Here is a 19,329-nt window from a genome sequence, read left to right as displayed (position 1 = left end):
TCAGTTTAATTTCTGTTATCTGCGTTTATAATAAGTAGACTTGGACTGATCTGCTTTGGTTAAATGTGAGAAAAGGCTAAGTTAGGGATTCCCTTACCTAATAAGTCCAGGCCACTGAGATGAAGGCGAGGTTTACGGTCTCATATTCTGGCCGGGCAGATCTGCGGCCTCTCGCGGTCTGAGCGCACCTCTAAATAAAAGATGGATTTAAGATTGGCATCAGACGTTTAATATCCAGCATCTAACTAAAACTAAAAACAGCATCTGCATTGACGAGAATGCATGTTATGAAGTCTATTTATGTGCAAAGCTTACCTGGATGCAGTTGTCCCCTTGCCTGACACACAGCTCTACTTTGCAGTGCAAGAAAACATTACCACTACTGCCAGTAAACTGGAAAGTGTTGAAAGAAAAAACGGTGGATGTTCCCAGCCCATTTCCTTCCACCGCCACTGTTGGGTCTTTGGGATTAGGACAGCTGCTCGACAAACAGGGAACCGAGAAGTCAGGGGTTGGGTGGGATCAACGTTGATTCAGTTTAGTCCTGTGAGCATCACTGTGTGTCTCACCCGTTGATAATGAGATTGTATCTTAGGCCTCCAGCTGGCGAAGGTCGATCCGTTGCCCAGCAGGAGTCCGTCACCACAGCAACCCTGTCTTCCTCCAGTCCGTATGTCTTCAGCTCCACCCAGAGTCTCTGGTTCAGGTCAATGTCTGCGTCAGAATCAATGGGTTTTGTGCGGTCGCGGCTGGTGTAGGCCTCCATGGTCAGATTGTATTTCCATTCACCAGAAGAAATGTGCTGGATCACAGAGCTGGAATTCAGACAACTCACAAGTTAAAGGCTTCTGTTTTCAGTGAAAAGCACAGGGCGAGACCCCTGGAGTCAGACATGCAGCACAGACCTCTGTCTGAATCGGACGCTCAGTGTCTTCACGTCTGGCTGGCTGTAATAGCAGGAGAAGTCCATGTGCACCTTGTCATGCCGGGTGATCAGTCCAAACATGGACATATTCTGAGTCATGATGGCGTTCTTGTAGATGATTTGGCTGTTGTTTGCCTACATGTTCACAGGAACATAAATATTGTTATTGCTCTTTGTATTTCCTGTAACAAATGAGCCATTTTACATCTATTTTATTTATGCAAGGCAAGGACAAAAGTGTCTGAAGTGATTTGCTTCATTTGTAGATCAATGCTGTGTTTTCAACTGACAACCCAAACTACAAAATTACAAAGTGTTAGTATTATTTTTAATTATTATTGTTCATTTTTGAACTAGATTCAAAAAAATAATAATAATAATATATTGTTTTTTATGTTTTCAACCTTAGATCAAAATACACAATGGATAAACCGGCCGCAGGTCTGAATTTGACCTTAATATCAGGCTGTTGCCTTCATACTAGAAGACAGTGGTTACAGTGCAGTAATTCAATCAGACAACAAAAGCTGATGAATGAAGCTGAGTTCTGAGGAGCCACACATTGTCACGCTCCTTAAAAACACAGTGTGTCTGAATGCTCAACAGACTGAAATGTGTCCCTTTCCCCGATATCCCTATAAATATCATGAATGAGTCCTTACTCTGTGTCGCTGTATTCAGACGATTTTTGCTCGTTTACAGCTGAGCTTGAATCGCCACATAAACCCTGCACAGGAGCTTCACTTGATCCTGGAGAGCAGGAGAGAGTTATGAGAGAGCAGAGCTGCAGCAGCTTAAAGGAGAACTCTGTGTTTTTAAAGCTGAAATCATCAGTCAGATCATGATCAGAAGGAAGCAGAATTAGTTTGGGTTGATGAAACCTCTTCAGCGTGTGTCAAGTCATCCAAACCTTTCCTCTGAAAAGTATTAAATTATTAAAAAGGTGCTTTTAATGTACTCTTCGATTATTTCACACCATTCTGCACTGGTTGTAATTTTACAACATCAAAGTAAGGAATTTGTTTACAGAATTTAAAACTGATTTCTCAACTATGAGAATAACTCAATACCTTTTCCATACAAAACTTTAATCAAAAGATTGAACATTAACAGTCAAACATGCAGGTTCTGCAACTTTTTTTTTTTTTCTGTTTGATTAAAGATTTATGGTCAGCTGGTTATTGCTGGTTAACTTTTACAGAAAATTATTGTCTGTTTTTCTGTTAAAATTCTTAAGCATTCTTTTAATATGGATATAATAATTCAAATTTAACAGCTACATAGATGGCAGATTAAAAAAAAACTATTATATTTTACATTTTAAATATATTTATTCTACATACATTTAATTCTACTTGTTTCTTTCTTTTGTGTTTAATCAAACAATTGTTTCTCTGATTCACTGCTCAGTCTGATTTATGTTCTGTGCTTTGTTGGGTGTTTGTTCTCTGACGAATGAAAACAGAACAGAAACAAATCAGTAAATCAGCCTTCAGCCATGATGCTTTACCTGTTAGATGAATCATTGCAGTGTGGCCATCAAAGACAACAGACACTGTGTAGTTGGAGGCTTCCAACTTCGCAGTCACACCAGCGTGGCTCTTGGTGAGCGCCACACTGTGGACCATCTGGGGCATTGCATGTACTGTCAGGAAGTCATCATTTACCTTAACAACGAGAGAGGAGCAGAGAGAGAGGACAGATCCCCTCATTTAGTTATTTGCTCTTTTAGATACCAACTGTCTTTCAGTTCAAATTTAATTAAAACATTAAAAAAAATCAGTCTAGCTGTACAGCATCCAAATCAAGAAGGAACAGTTTTCCACAAAAAAAAAAAAAAAAAAATTCCCCAGAAATGCGGGAAAACTTGAAAGATTTGAAAGTTTGTCTTTTTATTAACTGCTCAAGTTTCTCTATGTGATTTTTCCAAAGATCTACAAGATGTTACAGGAAGACAAGCCCATGCACATTAATAAAAAAAAACCTTTAATACTAGCATCTTTGAAAAAATTGCCTCTTTTTCATCGTTTAAATATAGCGGCACTTCTTTACAATATATGTGTGCTTCCCGAATATGCAGACAGAAAACAAAGGAATTTCCTCGTTGCTCACCTTAACTTTGCTGCCTAAGGAAATCTGAGCACCTTCCCTGTCCAGCTGCAGGACGACGCGGTCCAGAAAACTCAGATCTTTACGTCGTCTTTCCTTAAAAATTCCCAGCACATGGAGGCCTGGGAGAGACGAGGACCTCAGCAGAGAGTAGCCACAGCGGTCAGGGACAGACTATGTTTGTTTCAGAGGTCTGGAAAGTCTGTTTGGAAACGGTGAGTCCGTTAACCTGAGCATCAGCCACCTGCAAAATACCAGAAAAGTGTGTGAACAAGATCAAACCGTCTGCAGGTTGGCCTCCGAGTTCTCTCTGTTCTAATAAAACAACTTATTTTAAATAAACAAAAGACATTCAGGAAAATCAGGAATTAATATTGATATTTTACTGATAAACTCATATCTTAACGTGTCCGGTTTTCTGATTTTCGCTGCGTAAGAACACCAACGTACCACGTTAACATCGGTGTATCCAGAATATGTCTTGATTGCCAGGATTGATTGTGCCCCAAAGTTTCCCAGTTCCACCTGTTCAACCTGGCAACACACATTTAGCTGAAGAGAATTGCTTTAACAGAGCGTCTTGATCTAAAGCTTACACCTGGCAGTGACATACTCACCTGAGACTGCTGACTGTCCGTCAGTGGGATTACATTCACACATTTTCCAGCATATTTCAGGTTTGGAAGAAGCTTGTGAACTCCGGATCCAGTTGGTATTTCTCTGCTGAGCACAGACAGGCCGCCCCTGTCGGCCGTTCCACCGGACATCAGAATGCAGTCATTTTGGATGCCAGGTTGGTATAAACCCTTAAAGCAAACTGCAAATCTGTCTGCCTCGAAGCCCACCTGTCCAGCAGGAGGAGAAACGATGAGTGTAAAACTCTACTAAAATGATTGATTATGATAAACGTATTGGAGTTAGAATTCTGAGAAAAAAGTCAGATGTTTTTATTTTATTTTTTTATTGTTTCCCGGAGGTCCTAATCCTCGTGCACTCATAGATAATCTTTAAAATGTAAGTGTGTGGATTATAAATTCAGCACTTTTTCAGTAGTTAATACTGTATTGAATATTTCAGGAGGTTTCTTGAAATAAGAAAAACGTCACACATGATTTCACTGTATACAAATGTTGGTTATTTGAAGCATTTACGTTTATCTTGAGTTGTTTCTTTATGTCAAACAAGACTTGCAGTAGCCTAAAATCTGTGATTTTATTTTTGTGTAAATGTTTGGGAAATACATTCACACAAATTAACGCCAGGTTTGGTGTCTTGCTTTAAAGTGATGCACAATGTGCTGAACTATCAAATCAAAAGCTTAGACTAGTTTGTTAGCTTCTGCCACTCCGTGGGTTCTTTAACAAAAAAACATTCCAATTGTTATAAAAGCTTTTTATTCAGATTGAAGGAAACAATATTGACGGGGTTTAAAATAGTCCTGGCTGGTTGATGTCATGGAATGAGCAACAATATGTGGGAAATATCAAAAGAAGCATTACTCACATATACTTTCTCATATTTCTGACCGTAGTAGGTGATGGGGCAAGATGAGATGTTCATCTCTGCAGAGCTGGTAAAAGCCTGGTGACTTCCAGCTGCAGCTAATAATGCAGACAAAAACCTTTTAAACATGTCATTCAAAATAGTTTATCCATCCCAGAGGGAAAATATTCATGTTCTAAGTGCAAAAAATATATTTATTTATTCTTTTTGTTTTATTCATGGATTGAATAAAACAAAATTGCATATTGCAAGTTATTCTTTTTTTTTTTACTGTAAATCTAAAATAGACACCACATGTAGGAAGCTAGGCCTTCTTACCCGTCAGCATGCTGAATCCAATCAGGCAGAGCTTAAAGCACAACATGTCTGTGGATCTGAAACAAATCACAGCAAACACACCTGGAAATTACGTGTCATCCAAAGTTTGTTCACTATTTTTAAATTCCATTATATTTAATATGAACCAAAGGCAGATTCTACTAAAGTTTTATATGTCAAACGGAGCATGACAGCGAAACACGTAATGAAGTAAATCTGTTGGATCTCACTCAAACTATTCTGTGTGCCATGCTGACATGATTTTATTTTTTTTTAACGAAAGTATTTTAAATAGTTTGAACTTTTTTTGTGTTTTCTCAAACTGGCTCTTGGCAGGAGACGCTCCACTTTCAAAAACGCTCTGCAATTAAGAGAGACTTTTAGTTGGGGGAGAGGATTACCCTGGGACAATGTTGGGTGTCAAGTTTCATAATGCCTCTTTGTGTGCGCAGGTCTGATGGTTGTGTACTGTCAGCTGGATTAGCAGAAAGCGACGCTTGAATTCTGCTGATGACGAGAACAGAACAGTCCTCATAAGATGTGTGATCTTATGAGGACTGCTACCTTATAAAAACCACTTTTGGGCAGACTTGTTCTGATATTTCGTCATATGGTATAGCGTTAATAATGCTGATGTATTTTGCTCCATAGAACAGGAACATCAAAGCCTTGAGCATAATTTATGAGACATGCAGTCTGGAATGCTGCAGGGCAGGAATGTGGTGGACAGACTTACTGTCTATGATCATTTTTACCCGACAAAGAAAACCTGATGAACAGTTCAGGTGTGGTCAAATCATTCATGCACAACATCAAGAAAGCTTGCAATCATAACAAAACCAAACATTAGGAAACATGTCAGACAAACATGCACTACCTTCATTTTCACAACAAGGCAGTTCTCAGGTTCTGTCTGCGTGTGTGTGTGTGCGTGTGTGTGTGTGTGTGTGTGTGTGTGTGTGTTGGTATATGTGGTTTAGCAGGACATTTCGTCAGAATACACGCAACACTAGCAGGACATTTTTAATTAACGGGACAGGGGCGGTGTCCTGCTAATTTTGACAAAAATCTAAAAGCGTAGAAAGGTTTCTATTGGTCCAATAACCCCAAAAATGCAAAAAAAACGAGATGTCCGTTTAATACACATAAACCAGATTTTGTGTATAATTTGTGTATCGCCACAGTGCCCCCGGTGGCAACTCTGTGTAATAGCAGGACCTTATGAATATTCACACAAGCTCTTGTTCTGATTGGTTGTCTGCCGGAAGGTCCCGCTAATTACTACAGTGTCTTTCTAATTCACGTCGCTGTTTACACACATGAATTGTGTGTAAATTGCCAACTCTTACACTGGGGATGAGTTGGAAATATGATTACTCTGTGCTATAAGACTGAATATTTTATAAAGGTTAGTTGGATGCCTAAACCCAACCTTTTGTCCTTTTGTCCACCTTACATTGGACAAAAGGTGTATGTGGCACCTAAAAATATACAGAAATTAATATATATTTTTGATCAAATATTTTTTATTTAAAATATTATGAATAATACGTGTGTGGAATAAGTGTGTGGATTAAAATAAATATAAACCATAAGAGAGCCATTTTTTTCACCAAACTACTGCTAACAGTTTGTTGATTCTGGTCTGCTCTGCATCCTCAGAACCAAAACCAAGCATTTTGAAGCAGAACTTAGCTTCAGTGCACCATAAATCTTGAATAAACTTACAGAAAACTGCAACACAGCTGAATTCCTTTAAATCAAGGCAACACCCCCCCACCCCCACCCCCAAAAAAACAACAATTTACAGTTGTTTCTAAATCTTAATCATTGGTACATGTATCAATATAATTAATGTATATGATTTTAATTTTGATTTTACTTTGAATTTAATTTCTATGTTTTTCTTTTTTTACGGTAAATGTATGTTAATTTTATCACTTTTTAGTCCTTTGATGTAAAGCACTTTGAACTGCCTTGCAGCTGAAATGTGCTATACAAATAAAATTGACTTGACAGCAGTTTTCAGATCTTGCCAAAGATTCTCCACTGAGTTTATATCTAGACTTTGACTTTGCCATTCTAACACAGAAATATGTTTTTATTTATACCATTCCATTGTAGATCTGGCTTTATGTTTAGGGTAATTGTCCTGCTGGAAGGTGAACCTCTGCCCCAGCCTCAAGTCTTTTGCAGACTCCAGGTTCAGGAGTGTTCAGGTTTTCTTCCAAGATTTCCCTGTATTTGGCTCAATCCATCTTACAATCAACTCTAACAATCTTCCCTGTCCCTGAAGAAAAGAAGCACCCTCAGTGCATGATGCTGCCACCACCATTTTTGTCAGTGGGGAAGGTGTGTTCAGAGTTATGTGCAGTGTTTGTTCTCCACTACAAATAGTGCTCTGCATTTTTCCCAGAAAGTTAAATTTTGGTCTTGTCTTATCGTTTTTGCTGTATCCCAATATGGCTTCTGGCAAACTGCAAATGGGACTTCTTATAGTTTTCTTTATACAATGGCTTTTCTATTGCCACTCTTCCATAAAACCACATTTTTGCAGTGCATGACTAATAGTTATACTATACTGCATTTCAGAAATATCTCTGCATTTCATCCAGAGCCACCATGAACCTCTTGGCTGTATCTCTGATCAGTGCTCTTCTTGTTCAGCCTGTAAGTTTAGGTGGATGGCCTTTTCTTGGTAGGTTCACAGCTGTGTGATTTGCTCTTTCCATTTCCAGATGATTCGTGGAACAGTACTCTGTGAGATGGCCTAAGCCTGCTTTAAGCTTCTCCACAACTTTATCCCTGACCTGTCTGGTGTGTTCCGTGGACTTCATGATGCTGTTTGTTCCCCAATATTCTCTTAGCCAACTTTTGAGGCAGTCATAGAGGAGTTGAATTTTTTTACCATTTGCAGTCATCAGGCAACTTCTGAAGGCAATTGGCTGCATTCAAGGAAAGGGGGCTGAACACTTTTGCACACAGCACTTTTTAGCTTTTATTTGTAAAAACTGTTATGAATCATGTTTAGTTTTGTTTCTACTTCACAAGTATATACCACTTTGTGTTTGTCTTTCCCATAAAATTCTGTGAAAATATATTTCCAGTTGTGACAAAACTGGAAATTCAAGTTCAAGGGCTATGGATACTTTAGAAAGCCACTGTACAAATAGTAAGGCAAGTCCAATGACAGAACCACAACCGCCACAACCAAGTACCCAGTATAGTGTGAAGAAACATCTGAAGGGAATATAACCTTGAACACACCTCGTTAAAATGGGAAATGCCACACAAAGTGGTAGAAAACGAACAAGCTAAGATCCTGTGGGCCTTCCATATACAGGAAGACAAAATGGGAAAAGCAAACCAACTGAACATGGTGATCATTGAGCAGCAGAGCAAAGCAGTTGTTATGATGTAGCTATCCTGAATGAACAGAAGGTACAGAAAAAAACTAGAGAAATACCAAAGGCTAAAAAACCCCATCATCCTCCTAGAACTTGAGTGGTTGACTTATTTTGGGCTGTCTAGTCCACAATACTAAATTTTGCTCTAGATGGGGTCTGGTGTCCACATGTTAGGCCATTATTTTATGACTTGGTGGTGGTGGAAGATTATAACACATTACAGGTTAGACTCAAGATGTTCAGTGTTTCTTTTGTTGTGTAAGTTTACAAAAGTTAGCAACTGCATATATTTACCATGGTGCTAAACATGGTGATTTAAAATGAATAAGTATTTTTCTGAGAAAAATGTTGTCCACATATCATGTAAAACAATAATTCTTTGTTTTTGGAATCATTAGGTCCCAATCAGCCCATAGATGAATTAATAATGCACTCCATGTGAGAGTTTGGGTCTTAGGAGATTACAAAAAATGTGGAAGGTGAAAGCAACAGTAGTGCTTGTGGTCACTGAAACCCTTGGGGTAATGACCCCTAAACTGGAAGACTGGCTCAAACAAATACCTGGAGATAGATCAGACCTCTTGATACAGAGAAGCACACCTTTGGGAACTGCTAATATACTGTGAAGACCAAGGATCAATGAAGTATTTTTGAATTTGAAAGAAGGGATAACCAGTCATGGAGTAATACAGAATTAGAAATATAAAAATAAAAATCGTTTATTTAAAAAATATTTAAAGTGCCAAAAATATCATGATTATTTATGTTACTGTTAAGACAAAAATTTAAAGATTGATATTTTGTCGTTATCTCAATGTCTCTACTCTGCATACATGCAGATTGTCTAGGTAGTCTAAATTGTCTATTGGCAGGTACATCAGCCAATCTTTTTCTGCAGGTGTTGTGTCTGCCATTAGACAACAGTTTTTGTTTTTATGATATAAAGTGTTTTGAACTGCCCTGCTGCTGAAATGTGCTATACAAATAAACATGATTAATTGATTGAACAGAAATGATTAAAGGAAGTGACAACATTGCTGGTGGGAGATACCATCTAACTGTTGCCTCTTAATTAAAGAAAAATGTATGATAAACTATTTAACTTTGAAATATTGAATGAAAGTTACAAAATATTACTCAAAATTTTCTTGTTCCTGAAAAAAATCAGACCTTGTGTGCTTCAGAAACAAAATGGAATAATCCTTTTGTTGTACCCCTCCTCCTCTGTCAACGTGGTACAATCCGTCAAGTCCAGGTGCAAGCCATTAGTATTAATTGAACTTGTTTCATTTGTTTTGCGTGGAGAAAGAGGTAAGACTCATACAGAATCTCTTAAGACATTTAAGTACATATAGTTTTGTAATTTTGCTGAATGTTGTAGGTTACTTGATGCTTGGATACACCAAAGCATTTGATTTGCAGCATTTTAGCTAGTAATTACCAACCATGTTAGTCAGTGTACCAGAGTTTAAAGGGAAGGTGGCTCACTCCAGAATTAGATAAAACTGTATTTGGTCATTTTCTGTATATCAGTGAGTGATATTATTTCACAGGCACAAATGATCCTAGGTAATAATCATTAGTATTAAGATAATGTTTTAATATTTGAAGATTTTGAGAATCTGTCAATAGAAAGTCAATTATGTAGTACTGTGTACTTCAGTACATTTTCACATACAATAACATCAAATCATATTGTGTACAGCAGGGGTGTCAAACTCAAGGTCTTAAGGGCTGGTGTCCAGCAACTTTTAGATGTGTTTCTGATGCCACATGGCTGGATAAAATGGGGTGGTCATCAACTTGATTGCACTGAGAAGCTAATTCAGTCATATACTTAAGGTGTTTTAGACCAGACAAACATCTAAAAGTTGCAGTACCCTGGCCCTCGAGGCCTGGAGTTTGACACCCCTGGTGTACAGTATCATGTTGTATTCTCTGATCTTTGCAGGAGATGTCAACAACAAGGTCTCAGAGAGCAAACATGATTCCAGTTATTGCTCCTTAGGTGAAGATGAAGGATTTGATGTAAAATACCTCAATTCATTTAAAGGTGAGTTGTGACTATATTATGCACAGGATTCCAGAGTTTATTAAATGATCATTTTTTTTCTTTTGTTTTACTTTTTCACTTTTAAACTATTTTTATACTGCACATTATTAGCATAGATCATGATCGATGATCATTATAATCAGAACATCTTTCTTATTCCGAAGGAGACAAGCAACTGCTCAAAATACAATAGAAGCGTATGTATATAAAATTTTAAAAAAAAAATTCCCTTCTCACCCTCTCTTTCATCCTCTGAGCTTGGGTCCTCTACCAGAGGCCTGGGAGCTTGAGGGTTCTGCGCAGTATCTTGGCTGTGCCTAGAACTGCACATTTCTGGACTGAGATGTCTGATGTTGTTCCTGGGATCTGTTTTAGCCACTGCTCCAGTTTGGGGGTGACTGCCCCGAGGGCCCCGATGACCACTGGCACCACTGTGGTCTTCACCTTCCAGGTCTTTTCCAGTTCCTCTCTGAGGCCCTGGTATTTCTCCAGTTTCTCATGCTCCTTTTTCCTGATGTTGTAGTCACTTGGTATTGCTACATCCACCACAACGGCTTTCCTCTGTTCTTTATCCACCGCTACAATGTCCGGTTGGTTCGCCATTACCATCTTGTCTGTCTGGATCTGGAAGTCCCACAGGATCTTAGCTCGGTCATTCTCCACCACCTTTGGGGGTGTTCCACACTTCGATCTCGGGGCTTCCAGTCTGAACAGATGTTTCTGTACACTATGCCCGCCACTTGGTTATGTCGTTCCATGTATGCTTTCCCTGCCAGCATCTTGCACCCTGCTGTTATGTGCTGGACTGTCTCAGAGGCCTCCTTGCACAACCTACACCTTGGGTCTTGTCTGGTGTGGTAGATCTGAGCCTCTATTGCCCTGGTGTTTAGGGCCTGTTCCTGGGCAGCCAGGATGAGGGCCTCTGTGCTGTCCTTGAGTCCAGCTTTTTCCAGCCATTGGTAGGATTTCCTGATATCAGCCACTTCAGTTATTTGTCGGTGGTACATCCCATGTAGGGGCCTGTCCTCCCATGATGGTTCCTCCAGCACCTCGTCCTCTGTTCCCCATTGCCTGAGACATTCGCTGAGCACATCGTCCGTTGAGGCTTTTTCCCTGATGTATTTATGGATCTTGGATGTTTCATCCTGGACAGTGGTTCTCACACTCACTAGTCCTCTGCCTCCTTCCTTACGGCTTGTGTACAGTCTCAGGGTGCTGGATTTGGGGTGGAACCCTCCATGCATGGTTAGTAGCTTCCAAGTCTTAACATCTGTGGCCTTCATCTCTTCCATTGGCCAGCTAATTATTCCGGCAGGGTATCTGATTACTGGTAAGGCACATATATCCATATATATATCCATGAAAACATGGATATATATATATATATATATATATCCTTCTCATCGTCCGTGGGTGGTCTCTTTCATCCTCTGAGCTTGGGTCCTCTACCAGAGACCTGGGAGCTTGAGGGTTCTGCGCAGTATCTTGGCTGTGCCTAGAACTGGACATTTCTGGACTGACCTGTCTGATGTTGTTCCTGGGATCTGTTTTAGCCACTGCTCCAGTTTGGGGGTGACTGCCCCGAGGGCCCCGATGACCACAGGCACCACTGTGGTCTTCACCTTCCAGGTCTTTTCCAGTTCCTCTCTGAGGCCCTGGTATTTCTCCAGTTTCTCATGCTCCTTTTTCCTGATGTTGTAGTCACTTGGTATTGCTACATCCACCACAACAACTTTCCTCTGTTCTTTATCCACCACCACAATGTCCGGTTGGTTCTCCATTACCATCTTGTCTATCTGGTTCTGGAAGTCCCGCAAGATCTTAGCTCGGTCATTCTCCACCACCTTTGGGGGTGTTCCCCACTTCGATCTTGGGGCTTCCAGTCCATATTCTGCACAGATGTTTCTGTACACTATGCTCGCCACTTGGTTATGTCGTTACATGTATGCTTTCCCTGCCAGCATCTTGCACCCTGCTGTTATGTCCTGGACTGTCTCAGGGGCCTCCTTGCACAACCTACACCTTGGGTCTTGTCTGGTGTGGTAGATCTGAGCCTCTATTGCTCTGGTGTTTAGGGCCTGTTCCTGGGCAGCCAGGATGAGGGCCTCTGTGCTGTCCTTGAGTCCAGCTTTTTCCAGCCATTGGTAGGATTTCCTGATATCAGCCACTTCAGTTATTTGTCGGTGGTACATCCCATGTAGGGGCTTGTCCTCCCATGATGGTACCTCTAGCACCTCGTCCTCTGTTCCCCATTGCCTGAGACATTCGCTGAGCACATCGTCTGTTGAGGCTTTGTCCTTGATGTATTTATGGATCTTGGATGTTTCATCCTGGACAGTGGCTCTCACACTTGCTAGTCCTCTGCCTCCTTCCTTACGGCTTGTGTACAGTCTCAGGGTGCTTGATTTGGGGTGGAACCCTCCATGCATGGTTAGTAGCTTCCAAGTCTTAATATCCGTGGCCTTTATCTCTTCCATTGGCCAGCTAATTATTCCACCAGGGTATCTGATTACTGGTAAGGCATAGGTGTTTATTGCATGGATCTTGTTCTTGCCATTGAGCTGGCTTCTCAGGACCTGCCTTATTCGTTGGAGGTATTTGGCTGTGGCTCCTGTCCTTGTGACCTCATCAAGGTTGCCATTTGCTTGTGGTATTCCCAGGTACTTGTAACTGTCCTCAACAAATATATGGAGGACTGAGTTTTGAAATTACAAGTACAAAATAATGAGTTGCATTCAGTTGACAAAAAATGTTTAAGTAACCACAGAAAGACATCCAATTAGATCAATTAACTGATTTTGAAAAATGTTAATTTCAATTGCTACTATTTGATATATCTGCATTGTTTAAAGTTTATCCTACTTATTATGTGTACCTACAGGTTGGGGTGTGTTCAAAAAGCAGATTTCCTTATTGAGTACAGAGAAGTCATAAGTAGAAAGGAACAAGAAAACCGACTGAAAGTTTACCATGATACACTCGAGGTTCTTATGTTTGATTTCAACTTCAATGGACAAAAGCTTTGGTATGCGACTGTTTCAAGGTTGTTGTGTTTTTATTTTACATCTAAATACAGTGATGTAAACATTTTCAGCTTCATCAGTAAAAGTAGTTTTAGTTGGTAGAGGAATATCCTTCTGACATGCAAACACCAAATATGCAAAATCCTTTCCCTTGCATGGTATAATTATTCTTATTTTCATACTTAATATTTTAGTGTTGATGTTGCCAGAGAGGATGGATGATTGGGGAGGCTGGTAAATGATCAGATGAACCCAAACAGCAAAATGAAAGTTAAAAGAGTGGATGGAAGACCTCATCTGTTTATTTGCACTCAAATATATTGGTCCAGGGGAAGAAATCACTTATAATTATGGTGATTTTGACTGGCCATGGAGAAGAAAGGTGCTTATAAGTGTGAAAATACTATCAAAAATCATTCAAGTAGCACTGAAGACATATTTGAAGGATATGTCAAGTTGTAGTACAGGGTTTCATTATAGTTGAAAACAAGAAGTGGACAAGCACATACAGTAGGTGGACTTCATTTTTCTATTGAGAAGTATGGACTCATTCAGTGTACATCCCTTCATTTCAGATTTCCAAAGATGAACTGTCAGGTTGGTGATGTGGACGCATGCGGATCCTGTTCAACCAACCCTCCAGAGGTAATTTTGGTCTCCAATGACCAACTTACTCTCTAAAATAAAGTAATTGAAATGATATTAAGTATTGTTCAAACACACATGTGTTGTGTAATATTAGATATGTTAGCTGCATAAAAAGGGAGGACTGCGTTTTGAAATTACAAGTATAGAAGAATGAAAATCACATTTAGAAGCGCACATACACACAGGTCCTGTGTAATACTCAAAATGTAAGGTGCAGGAATAAGGAGGACTGAGTTTTGAAATTACAAGTACAGAAGAATGAAAGTTACATTGAGAAGCACGCATACACACAGGTTCTGTGTAATACTCAAAATGTAAGGTGCAGGAATAGGGAGGACTGTTTTCTATATTGGGAACAAACATTTAGTGAGTGTTCTTTACATTTCAGATTTCCAAAGATGAACTGTGTCAGGCTGGTGACATGGATGCATGTGGATTCTGTTCAACCAACCCTCCTGAGGTAATTTTGGTCTCCAATGACCAACTTATTCTCTAAATTAAAGTAATTGAAATGACATTACGTAGAGTACAAACACATAGGTGTTGTGTAGTACTAGATTTGTTGGTTGCATAAAAAGGGAGGACTGAGTTTTCAAATTACAAGTATAGAAGAATGAAAATTACATTTAGAAGTGCACATTTTGGTCTCCAACGACCAACTTTTTCTCTAAAATAAAGTAATTGAAATGATATGAAGTACTGTTCAAACACACATGTGTTGTATAATCCTACATATGTTGGCTGCATAAAAGTGGAGGACTGGCTTTTGAAATTACAAGTATAGAAGACTGAAAGTTACATTGAGAAGCGCACATACACACAGGTCCTGTGTAATACTCAAAATGTAAGGTGCAGGAATAAGGAGGACTGAGTTTTGAAATTACAAGTACAGAAGAATGAAAGTTACATTGAGAAGCACGCATACACACAGGTTCTGTGTAATACTCAAAATGTAAGGTGCAGGAATAAGGAGGACTGAGTTTTGAAATTACAAGTACAGAAGAATGAAAGTTACATTGAGAAGCACGCATACACACAGGTCCTGTGTAATACTCAAAATGTAAGGTGCAGGAATAGGGAGGACTGAGTTTTGAAATTACAAGTACAGCAGAATGAAAGTTACATTGAAAAGCATGCATACACACAGGTCCTGTGTAATACTCAAAATGTAAGGTGCAGGAATAGGGAGGACTGAGTTTTGAAATTACAAGTACAGCAGAATGAAAGTTACATTGAAAAGCATGCATACACACAGGTCCTGTGTAATACTCAAAATGTAATGTGCAGGAATAGGGAGGACTGAGTTTTGAAATTACAAGTACAGAAGAATGAAAGTTACATTGAGAAGCACGCATACACACAGGTCCTGTGTAATACTCAATATGTAAGCTGCAGGAATAGGGAGGACTGCTTTCTACATTGGGAACAAACTCACATTTAGTGAGTGTTCTTTACATTTCAGATTTCAACCAACCCTCCAGAGGTAATTTTGGTCTCCAACGACCAACTTATTTTCTAAGATAAAGTCTTTGAAATTATATTGAGTACCAGTGGTCCCCAACCTTTTTATCACCGCGGACCGGTCAAGACTTGGCAATTTTTCTGAGGCTCGGGTTCTTTTTTTACCCTTAATTTCCCCTTACAGCAATCTTAGAACGTTGCTCACGATAATTGTAACTGTTCATCCTGCCATCTGTGGCATGATCGCATCCAGTCGTTGGAACATTGGGACTGCTCTGATCTAAAATCAGGCATATTCTAGCAACTTGTAGGGTTTTTACTTGATTGGGAGCTAGAACTCAACCTGTTGAACTTGACAGGTAGCCAATCAGAAAGCGCGGTGACGTAGCTCATGGAGGGGAATCCCAAAGAGCTGAGCAGACATGCACAAATGAGTCCGGTGGACATCGAAGATATGTGGAAATGGCATGAATGTTTATTCAGCATTTCGTACAAAGAATATCCATAGAAATGATGAGGAGTGGAGTTGGAGCAAAATTGCTACCACAGTTGATAAACCCGGTAACTTTTCAGCTATCCATTAAATTAACGTGACATTATTTTGTACTAAAGCCTGCTCACATGGCAAGATTTGCTCCTGTTATGTGGCTGGACACACGAACCTGTTGTACTTTTATCAGCTCTGTGGTCACAGAAGTTTGGAAAATCGTCTGAATCCTAAAATCATGCCGTGTGAACCAGACTTAAGACTTACAAGCTCTATTTCTCTCGTCTCGATAACTGCCATAATGCTCTCAGACTCTGGTCGCTCTGGCAACGTTCACACATCCCTTCAAAATAAGATTTGAATATGCCACAAAAACGAACATTTATTTTCATGAAAATTTTAACTCACAACTATAAATTAATGGGAGTCCTGAGCTTGTTTCTCTGCAATGAGATGATCCCACCTGGGAAACGATGACACCCAATGCAGAGGGTGCTTGGTGTGTAATGGCAAAGCAGTTTGAAGCTTCATTGCCTCATTAGTAAGCCAGTGCATATTATGCAGAGTGGGCTTGGAACATGGGAGTCACCTACAGGTTCAGGATAAATCCACTCTCCTGTCTGTGGTCTTTCTCCGCTTTTCCAAAGAAACTTTCCAAAGACATCGCTTTCTTACTCATTGTGGGCTCAATGTTGCCGCACAAGACGTAACCGAGAGAATCCAGTTAAAGGGTTTTCAAAATAATGGATCCTCCAGACTCAGACAATACGTAACATGTAAATATTTTTCTTGTGCGACCCAGTACCAATTGGTCCACAGACTCGTACTACTCCGCGGTCCTGTGGTTGGGGATGACTGTTAAGTACGGTTCAAACACACAGGTCTTGTGTAATACTTGATATGTAAGCCACATAAAAAGGGAGGACTGAGTTTTGAAATTACATGTACAAAAGAATGAAAGTTACATTTAGAAGCGCTCATACACACAGGTCCTGTGTAATACTCAAAATGTAAGGGGAAGGAATAAGGAGGACTACGTTTTGAAATTACAAGTACAGAAGAATGAAAGTTGCATAAAGAAGCGCTCATACACACAGGTCCTGTGTAATACTCAAAATGTAATGGGCAGGAATAGGGAGGACTGTTTTCTAAATTGGGAACAAACTCATATTCAGTAAGTGTTCTTTACATTTCAGATTTCCAAAGATGAACCGTGTCAGGTTGGTGACGTGAATTCATGCGGATCCTGTTCAACCAACCCTCATGAGGTAATTTTGGTCTCCAACGACCAACTTATTTTCTAAAATAGAGTTTTTGATATGATATTAAGTACTGTTCAAACACACAAGTCTTGTGTAACACTTGATATGTAAGCTGCATAAAAGGGGGGAACTGAGGTTTGAAATTACACATATAAAAGAATGAAAGCTACATTTAGAAGCGCACATACACACAGGTCCTGTGTAATACTCAAAATGTAAGGTGCAGGAATAAGGAGGACTGAGTTTTGAAATTACTAGTACAGAAGAATGAAAGGTACATTGAGAAGCATGCATACAAAAAGGTCTTGTGTAATGCTCATCAGGTATGTTGCAGAAATTTCAAAAACTGAGTTTTGAAATTACAGGTAGAAAAGAATGAAAATTACTTTTAGAAGCGCACATACACACAAGTCCTGTGTAATACTCAAAATGTAAGGTGCAGGAATAGGGAGGACTGAGTATTGAAATTACAAGTAAAGAAGAATGAAAGTCACATTTAGGAGGGCACATACACACAGGTCTTTTGTAATGCTCATCATGTAAGTTGCAGAAATTTGGAAAACTGAGTTTTGACATTACTAGTAGAAAAGATAGAAAATTACACTTAGAAACGCACATACACACAGGTCCTGTGTAATACTCAAAATGTAAGGTGCAGAAATAGGGAGGACTGTTTTCTACATTTTCAACAAACTCACATTTATTGAGTGTTCTTTACATTTCAAATTTCCAAAGATGAACTGTGTCAGGTTGGTGACATGGATGTATGCGGATCCTGTTCAACCAACCCTCCTGAGGTAATTTTGCTCTCCAACAACCAACTTAGATTCTTATATAAAGTCACTAAAATAATATGAAGTACTCTTCAAACACACAGGTCTTGTATAATACTTATCATGTAAGATGTAGAAATGTGGAAGACTGAGTTTTGAAATTAGAGGTAGAAAAGAATGAAAGTTAAATTTAGATGCACACAGACACATGGATCCTGTGTAATACTCAACTTGACAGGTTCATACATTAGGTAGACATTGTTTATTTTAATTTTTTTTTAGAAACAATCATTCAGTATTCATATACTGATATAAATTTGTTATCAAAGAATTACTGATTACACTTTAAAAATTAGGTATCTTCATGTTATTAAAGGTAAGTTTAAACAGTAATGATTTCTTAGTTAATGTCAAGTTGTCATAACAAAGACATTTTGAATAATGTCAACTTTGTATTAAAAGTGTCATAATTTACCGAATGACGCTTTATGACAACAGTCATAAATATTCATGAAGGCTTATTCATGTTCATGACATGTGTTGTCATGTTTATGACAGTGTCATGACAGTCTTATTCACCCCCCTTCAAATAAAGTGTTACCGAAATATTCTTGCTGAAATGCTTTCAATGTATACAAAATATGTTTTTAATCAACAGGTCTGTCCAGAACAAAGTTCAAGTGAGGTGACATCATCAGAAGAGGAGTATGTTCCTGATTCCCTAGATGATTCAGACATCTCATGGGATGACAGATGCACTGCACAGAAATATGGACCAGTTATAGTCCATATTTCCATGTTTGGACTTCTTAATGCACATAAATTGTATGTTTTTTGTATGTGTATGCTGTGGTCCTGATAAATAAAATTGGCCCTGATAATTACTGTTGGTGTCATGGGCGGAGCCAAGCACCTCATTATCTTTTGTCCTTTTAATACAGCATTGCATCAGGTTCTCATATTTTGAGTTCTGATGTGTGTATCTAAATTTTTAAGTGAGATCTATGTTCTGTAGCTCAAACAAGATTTTTGACAACTTACTACGTCTTTCTAGCATAAGTGGAAAGGGGTGTCCGTTTAATGTTGCAAAAAACTGGTTTGAAAAAATTGTCCTGCTAATACATATAAACCCGTATAGGTGTGTGTGTGTGTGTGTGTGTGTGTGTGTGTGTGTATCAAGCTACTTCTCTCTACTTTTGTGTTATTTTACATTTTAGATGCATTTGATTTTTAAATCCGTCATCAGATTGATGACCCCCAACTAAACCTTAAATATGATAGTAATGGGATAAGATGCACTGCAGGGTTTGAACATGTGTTAGCTCAAGTTGTGTTCATTTTGGAACACCATTTATGTGTT

General features: G+C 39.1%; 1 long non-coding RNA gene and 1 pseudogene across 2 annotated transcripts; one reads left to right on the top strand and one right to left on the bottom strand.

The window, feature by feature from the left end:
• Window positions 1-97: 97 nt before the first annotated feature.
• Window positions 98-5,393, bottom strand: LOC106930959 (uncharacterized; annotated as a pseudogene). The gene is made up of 11 exons (XR_015762369.1): window positions 4,538-5,393; window positions 3,652-3,879; window positions 3,485-3,568; window positions 3,038-3,278; window positions 2,436-2,592; window positions 1,588-1,675; window positions 1,495-1,498; window positions 906-1,060; window positions 570-815; window positions 316-478; window positions 98-190 (listed from the first exon to the last, which is right to left on the bottom strand). The product of XR_015762369.1 is annotated as an uncharacterized LOC106930959 (transcript).
• A 2,452-nt stretch (window positions 5,394-7,845) lies between these two features.
• Window positions 7,846-18,881, top strand: LOC148160545 (uncharacterized). Its single transcript, XR_015765268.1, has 6 exons — window positions 7,846-10,315; window positions 13,914-13,983; window positions 14,375-14,446; window positions 17,131-17,202; window positions 17,932-17,993; window positions 18,628-18,881. It is a non-coding gene; the product is annotated as an uncharacterized LOC148160545 (long non-coding RNA).
• The last annotated feature ends 448 nt before the right edge of the window (window positions 18,882-19,329 follow it).

The sequence above is a fragment of the Poecilia mexicana genome, unplaced genomic scaffold (assembly GCF_051168715.1).
Source record: "Poecilia mexicana isolate PSO_F unplaced genomic scaffold, ASM5116871v1 scaffold_2, whole genome shotgun sequence".
NCBI classification, from domain to species: Eukaryota; Metazoa; Chordata; class Actinopteri; order Cyprinodontiformes; family Poeciliidae; genus Poecilia; species Poecilia mexicana.
This window is presented reverse-complemented; position numbering and strand designations above follow the sequence as displayed.